Source organism: Colobus angolensis, unplaced genomic scaffold, assembly GCF_000951035.1.
Source record: "Colobus angolensis palliatus isolate OR3802 unplaced genomic scaffold, Cang.pa_1.0 Scaffold180, whole genome shotgun sequence".
Taxonomy (NCBI): Eukaryota; Metazoa; Chordata; class Mammalia; order Primates; family Cercopithecidae; genus Colobus; species Colobus angolensis.
This window is the reverse complement of record NW_012114933.1, coordinates 5,143,665-5,151,848: the sequence shown is the minus strand read 5'-3', so window position 1 is coordinate 5,151,848 and position 8,184 is coordinate 5,143,665. Positions and strand designations below refer to the sequence as shown.

Sequence of the window (8,184 nt, the reverse complement as noted above, 5' to 3'; positions counted from 1 at the left end):
TCTTTCTTTCTTTCTTTCTTTCTTTCTTTCTTTCTTTCTTTCTTTCTTTCTTTCTTTCTTTCTTTCTTTCTTTCTTTCTTTCTTTCTTTCTTCTGAACACGTTTAGCTGAGAAAAGAAGTGGGAGTCATTTTTGTTCCAATGTTGGGGAATGTCTCGCTCTAACAAGAGTCAACCTCAGTCCCTGGAGGAACAGTATGCAGTGTGCTTTCTATCAGAAATGAGTTCAGCTCTCTTTCTGAGCTGAGGATGTGGTCTCCAATACAAAACAAATGGTCAGATGTGCTGTCAGGATGTTGGGTACTGAACCAACCATCCCCATACTTAACACTCTGATGACTTCAAACCTAGTGGTTATTTCTTTAGAAATCAAGTGACCTTAGAAGGGATCCCTGCTGAGACCCCTGTGTTTCTTTTTCTCAGATATTACAAGTGTATCAAAGGTTCATCATTTTCAGTAATAGCAATAAGGTACCCTGCTACTGGTGTTCGTGAGTAATTTTAGTGCAGACTTAAAAAAGTCAAATTGAAATTAACTACACCTACTGAAAAATTCTTAAAGAAACCATTGACAATTTTATTTTTATGTGAATGGTTGCTCTTCTTCCATTTATGTTGACTTCTAACAACTTTATGAGACATAATTCACACACCATAAAGGTCACCCATTTAGAGTGTATGAGTCAATGGATTTTAGTATATTTGCAGAGTCGTGCAGCCATCACCATAATCTAATTCTAGAACATCTTCATTATCCCCGAAGAAGCCTTGTATCCATTAGCAGTCACTCTCTTTAGGCAACCTGCAATCTACTTTCTGTCTCTATGGAATTTGCTTGTTCTGGACATTTCTTATAAATGAACCATACAGTATGTGGTCTTTTGTGACTGACTTTGTTCTCTTAGCATAATGCTTTTGAGTTTCATCTACAGCGTAACATGTATCAGTACTTCATTCCTTTTTATTGCCAAATAATCCGTCATATGGATATAGCACATTTTATTTGTCCATTCATTGGTTGATGGACATTTGGGTTGTTTCCCCTTTTTAGCTATTATGAATAATGCTTCTGTGAACATTTATGTACAAATCTTTATGTGGACATATGTTCTGATTTCTGTTGGGTCTATACCTAAGAGTGGAATTGCTTGATCATATGGTAACTGTATATTTAACATTTTGAGAAACTTCTAAACTGTTTTCCAAAGTGGCTGTATCAATATATTTCCACCAACAATGTACAAAGGTTCTAATTTCTTTACATAATTTCAATATATTTTTAAAAAATAATCACTATTTTAGTGGGTGTGAAATAGCATCTCATTGTGGTTTTGACTTGTATTTCTCTAACGATGAATGGTGTTGAGTTTCTTTTCATGTACCTACTTGCCACTCATATATCTTCTTTGGCAAAATGTCTATCCAAATTATTTGCTCTTTTTAAAAATGGGTTATTTGTCTTATTATTATTGAGGTATAAGTGTCCTTTAAACATTCTGGATACGAATTTGTTATCAGACATATGATTTGCAAATATTTTCTCCAAGTCTGTGGGTTGTCTTTTTTTTCTTGATGATATCTTTCGAAGCACATTTCTAATTTTAATGACTTACAACTTAATCTTTTTAATCCCTTTTGCCTTTGGTGTGATGTCTAAAAAATTATTAACTAATCCAACATCATAAAGATGTACTCCTACATTTTCTTCTAAGATTGTTATAGTTCTATTTTGATTTTACCTTTAGGCCTTTTTTTAAAGTTAAATTTCTCATATAGTTTGAGTTAATTTTTGTGTATGGCTGATGTGGGGTCCAACTTCATTCTTTTGCATGTGAATATTCAGCTATCCAGCATTATTTTTTGAAAAGACTATTCTTTCCCTGTGGAATTGCCTTGGCCCCTTTGTTGAAAATTAAAGGTTAGAGTTTATTTCTGGCCTCTCAGTTCTACAATATATATGCATATGTCTATGCCAGTACCATACTGTCTTGATTACTGAAGCTTTGTAGAAACTTTTGAAATGGAACGGTTTGAGTCCACCAACTTTGTTCTAATAATTTTTTCCAAGATTGTTTTAGCTGTGAAATATGAATGTTAATAATTATGTATGCAGTGATTTCTTTACATTCTTGGGAAAAATTTTAATTTATTGTAATGTGAATGAGCCGTTGCAATGTCATAAGCCAGCAGTCCTCAAAGTATGGTCTGTGGACTCCTAGGGGGTCCTGAGACAAGTTGTGAGGTCAAAACTATTTTCCTAACAACACTAATACGTTGCTTTCCCCTGCCAAACGCCACCATGTGTCGACATTTACACCGATTGTCCAAAGGCAATGAAGGGTAAAACTTTGGGTGCCTTAGTGGGAATCAGAGCAGTAACACCAAACTGTGCTAGTAGCCATCGTATTCTTCATTGTCAGGCACTTTCAAAAGAAAAAACCGGAACAAAATCCAGTTTTACCCAAGAATGTCCTTGACGAAGCAGTAAAAGCAGTCAAATAATTTAAATTTACTCATCTTGATCATGTTGTAAATGTCTTTTTAATATTCACTGTGGTACGGAAAGTATGCAAAGCATGCATAAGGCACTTCGGCTGTACAAGGGCTGTCTTGAGGAAAAGCACTAGAGCAATTGAGTTGTGAACTGATCTGTCTCTTTTCTTGGAATACTGTTTTTACTTGAAAGAATGCTGATGAGGAATGATTATTCGGACATGGACATTTGGTGGACATTTTCTCAAATGTGAATGAAATGAACTCGATACCTTAAATAAGTTAACTGATCATTTTTGTTGCTAATGATACAAATAGAGCTTTCAAGAGAAAGAATTTTGGGGAAACGTGTCTGCTATCACAAGCTTGATCTCTTTCCAACACTTAAAGATTTTCCTGATGAGATGGCGGTAGTATAAACAAATATGACTTTTAAAATATCGTATAGTGAAATGTGTCAACATTTGGAAAATCTGCATAATTCAGTGAATTGAGAGTTTCCGAAAGGGCAATGTGTGCTGTTACACGCATTTGGTTTTGAATTTGCTGTGCTCTTTCCAAGGCACCAGAGTAGTGAATCAGCTATTGAGAAAAATGGCTGGAATCATATTAATTAATTGATTAATTACACAGACATTTATTGAATGCCTATTAGATGCCTGGTGTAATGCTAGATGTCAAGGATAAGAAGCAAAGGGTATCATTTGCTACTCTGGTAGCCATCTATTTCTTGACATAGCGGTAGTTAAGGAGGTGTGTTCACTGTGATAATTCATGGAAAAATAAAATGTGTGCAAGGGGGAGGGAAACTGCCTGCTTAAGGCATAGACTTTCAGAGCTGGTAGAGTTATGGGGGTTTATAATTTATTCATTCAATTTGTAAAAATATTTATTAAACACCTAGATACTGGGAATACATCAGTGAGCAAAACGGACAAAAATCTCTGCCCTTATGAAACTTACATTCTAGTGGGAGGAGACAGAATTAAGTAATAATTATCAATATGATAAATAAGATATATAATATATTAGAAAATGATATAAAAAAGTTGACGGTTGGAGGTAGGGAGTGTAAATTGGGTATACGTGCATTGTGAGAAGGTGGCACTTTAGCAAAGACTTGAAGGAGGGTGAGAGTGTTAGCCATGAAGATATCTGGAAAAGGGCTGGAAGACTAGCATAGTTTGAGAGAAGTGAGTGAGGGAAGCACAGAAGGAAATGAGGTTAGAAAAATAGTGGGGGACAAAACTGTGAGGGCCTGTGGGTCACTGTATGGACTCTGCCCCTTACCTTAAGTGAGATAAGGAGTCATGTAGGTCATGAGAGGGGGAGTGACATGATCTGATGTGCTTGAATGGGATCACTTTGGTGACTGTGGGGAACAGATTGAACAGGAACCAGGATGGAAGTCGGAAGATTAGGAGGAAATTGCAGTGATTCAGGCTGGAGAGGATGGTGGCTTGGATCTGTGGGGCAGTGGGAGGTGAGTAAATTCTGATCTGTTTTGAAATTAAGACAGGTAGAAATCTCTTGCAGATTTGGTGTGTGGTATCCAAGAGAGGAGTCAAAGAAGACTTCAGAATTTTTGATCTGAGCTACTGGGAAGGTGGAGTTGCCATGAAATAAAATGGGGATGTCTGGAGCTGAAGCAGGTGTGGAGGGGAAGATGGAGAGGATGGGTTGTGTCTGAGACGTCTGCTAGACATGTGAACAGAGCTATAGAGTAAGGTGGCTGGATTAGGGAGGTGCCTGAGCTACAAACATGGATTGGGAATTATCAGCATGTAGACGGCACACTGTCTATAGAGTCAGAGAGCCTAGCCTCCACTGAGAAAGCAGTGAGTGTGGTGGAGAAGAATTTCCCAGGACCTATCAGAGGGTCACCCCATCTTGAAAGTGGAGGAGAAGAGGAGCGACCAGCAATGGCCACTGAGGAGGAGAGACCTGTGAGGTGGGAGTGAGGCCAGGAGACTGTGGTGCCTTAGAAACCAGCACAGTCAGTGCCACCAAGAGGAGGAGAGTCCACTGGTGCCACATGCTGCTGAGAAGGTGAGTGAAAAGGGACGAGAATGGACCATTGGATTTCACAAGGCTAACAAGGTAACAAGGTAGAGGTCTTTGCAAGAGTCATTTCTTAGTGTGTGTGGCAAAAAACCGTATTAGAGTTGAAGAGAACAGGAGAGATATTTGAGTGAAGACATCTCGTATGAGGAATTGTGAAGTAAAGAAAAGCAGAGAAATGGGGAAATGCCTGGAGAGAGAAATCTTTTTCTTTTTTAGATGAGAAGAAAAATGCATGTTTGTGTGTTTTGTCATTTACAAGTGTGTGGGATTGTACCTTGTGTACAAATGATAGCCTGTCTGAAAATAAATCATTAATGAGAGCTTCTGCTCTACATGATTAGCTGAGACTGAATCACAACACTTATTATCTACCCATGGCAAAAGATGTCTCTTGAGAAAAAGTTCTTTGATTGAGTGACCATTTGCTTTATTCAGAATTTGAAGATGGTTACTTTTGTGTTTCCTGTTAAAAGAAAGTCAATCCAGGAAAGGCCAGCATATCCTTTACTCCTCCAAACAGAGTTCCAAAATGTCTGTGGCCCTTAGAATTTAGAGTTCAGTGTTCTATTCAGTGTAGGAGTGTGGGGAGAGATGAAGGGGGATTTATACTTCTCACCATATACTTCTATATATTTTAATTTCTTACAAAAAATTCAATAATAAACATAGTGAGAAAGATCTAGTGTGTATTTTAGATATTTGGAAAATTTGAAGTTTGAGGCTAGGAATAGTTCAGGACAATTGTATCATTTATTAATGATAAGTGGACTAAAGTATCATATGCCAGCAGGCGTCAGTTCAGCCGGCATGTTGATGTGCATTTTGCCTTAGCTAGCCAATTTATATATCCAAGCCCTGAACTTAGTTCTGTTATTATTAATAAATTGTGATACATAACAAAGAAAAATGGCTTCTTTTACCAGCTACCATTTATGTCTCATCTTTTTCTCTGGAAGAGCTGAATTATAAAAAACTCACTCTCTAACATGTCTGACTGATTTATCCAATTTAATTCATCAAACATTACTTGAGGGTCCACCATGTGCCAGGCAGTGTGCTCAGCACTGTAAATACCGAGGGAACAAGGACATGATTGCTGCCCTTGAAGCATTTGAAGTCTAGCAGAAGACAAGAAGAACACCACAGATAATGAAGACACCTGTTTCAGATTCTGATAACATGGAGCAGAACAAGAATATACCACATTAAGAAAGTAATTGGAGAAAAGATAGATAATATTTCATACTCCCAGCAGCCATCACGTTTAGCCTCTGAGATCAGCCCTATATTTAAACAGACTTATACACATTCTGGATTTCTGACTAGAATGGCCACAGACTTCACAACAGCCTGGTAGAAAGATTAGTCTACAAGGCAGACACCGGCTCCATCACTAAAACGTTTAAGATCTTGAGCAGGGAATTCGTTTGTGCCTCCATTTTCACACCTGTTAACAGAGAATAGTGACACATAGAGTGTAAAATGAAATGGTCCCAGAATTTGAAGTCAAGAATTGTCCATCCTTCAACTTCACACCTCCTAGGATGGGTATCATCAAAAAAACAGAAAATAACAAGTGGTAGTGAGGATGTGAAGAAACTGAAACCCTCATCCACTACTGGTGGGGATGTGAAGTGGTGCAGCCACTGTGGACAACAGTGCACAATGGCTAAACACAGGGTTTCCATATGACCAAGCAATTTTAGCCTGCATTAGGCCATTCTTGCATTGCTATAAAGAAATACCTGAGACTGGGCAATGTATAAAGAAAAGAGACTTCATTGACTCATAGTTCTGCAGGCTGTACAAGCATGGCACCAGCATCAGCTAGGCTTCTGGAGAGGCCTCAGGGAGCTTTTACTCCTGGGGGAAGGTGAAGTGGGAGGGGGCACATCACATGGTGAGAGCGGGAGCGAGGTTGGGGGAGGTGCCACACACTTGAATATGTAGTGTGTGTGCTGTTGAGTTGTGAATTGGTGGGACGCATGTAACAGCTTATCAACGTGGAGACACTGGTACTTGATAGCCTCTTAAGGAAAATTTGCTTCCAAATTTTAAGCTGGAAAGTCACTGGAATAACTTTTACAATACATGGCCTTTTAGATTTCTGGTATGTATGTTAAGAACTGTGTACAAATTGAAATGTCTGTATTGATCCTCGGCCAACAAAATCTCAATTATGACAGAAAAATGTGAATTTACTTCTTCCCATGAATTATCTTCATCTTTTGTTTTTTAATTATACATTTTATTTTTTTTCAAAATTATTTTCATAGAATACATTTTCACATTAGAGATTCCCATAGTGTGAACATAACAATTTATTACTTATGGTTTTATATTTGTGGACAGATTGTTTTAGAACAAGTAGAACAAATTTGAGGTTTGTCTCAGTTTATACTTTGTAATAGTTTGATACATCTACAAGGGGAACCTTGCCCTTAAATGGAACCTCTCTATATTCAGAAGCACTCCAAGCTATTTTTCCTAAGATTTAGAAATTAATAATGTGAGATATCAGCATTTCCTAATTAAAAAATTTCCATAGTATATGAAACCATCAGTAGGTGGTATCTACTGAATAGAGAAGGAAGTTTTAAAAAATTAAACACTAAGTTTCTGCAAAGTTTTTATTCATGAATTAACAGTATTTCCCTTTGTCCACTACTCCCAGGGCAAATAAAGAAGTTTGATCATATATTAATAGTAATAAAGCTGGATTCTCTTTAAGAGATTGATAAATTAAAAGGCTCATATATCATGTTTTGTTATACTATGAGTCTTTTGAGAAGCTGGGAGGCAATCCCATTAACTCACCAGAATACAGAACTCAGTCTCACAACTTCTTAGACAAAATTCCTCTCAAACCTTTTCCTTAAAGATTAAATTCTGAAAATAATCTTGTGATTAAGAGAAGAAGGCTGTCCACCAATGGACTCATCTGTTATTTCTTTCTGATTGTGAGTTGAACGGCATGACAACACAGAGGAAAAGAAGCATACATCAATTCTTCAAAGTATTAAGTCAGAAAGGTCAGAGCTTCCACAGCATGGCAACAGTTTTGCAGATGTCCACATCGTGATGGTTGAAATAGCAAAGCCCAGCAAAATTTAAAACTGAAATTGTCAAAAGCCCTGCCTTGGCAGCTTTCTGCGAGATGTCCCCATGAACATAGTAACAACTTGTTCAAAGCCCCAGTGACCATGAAGAGTGAGGGTTGCAGCCAGGGATAGTCCATTGCAGAGCAAGGATTCAAATAAGCAGCCAGAAGCCGACCCAGGAGCAAAACACTGACAACCCTCTCACTAGTCCAGTGGAGAGATGCAGTCTTGGAACCAGAATGGTGGCTCAGTGACAAGTGAATGTGCTGCACTCCACACCAGTCTGGGGTAGGTTGGTCCTGAAGAAATGCTGAGATATGAGCGGGTCTGAACACTGGGGTATGCAGCAACAGAGCTCTGCTTCCTTGGGCACTGCAAAGGGCACTCAGCTTCCAGAGAACCGCCATCTCATTCCTGAGGGCTCAAGGATACCCACCAACCCCTGTCTTCACTCTTCTTTTCTTCTTTTCTTTTTCTTTTTTTCTCTTTCTTTCTTTCTTTCTTTCTTTCTTTCTTTCTTTCTTTCTT

The 8,184-nt window shown here is 38.1% G+C and overlaps 1 protein-coding gene and 1 pseudogene across 2 annotated transcripts in view; both read right to left on the bottom strand.

The window, feature by feature from the left end:
• The window catches only part of GZMA (granzyme A (granzyme 1, cytotoxic T-lymphocyte-associated serine esterase 3)), a 27,068-nt gene that overhangs the window by 8,080 nt on the left and 10,804 nt on the right, over nucleotides 1–8,184 (bottom strand). The gene's annotated exons all lie outside the window — the stretch shown is intronic.
• On the bottom strand, nucleotides 7,240–8,078 carry LOC105509870 (annotated as a pseudogene). The gene has a single exon (XR_001001494.1). The product of XR_001001494.1 is annotated as a succinate dehydrogenase [ubiquinone] cytochrome b small subunit, mitochondrial pseudogene (transcript).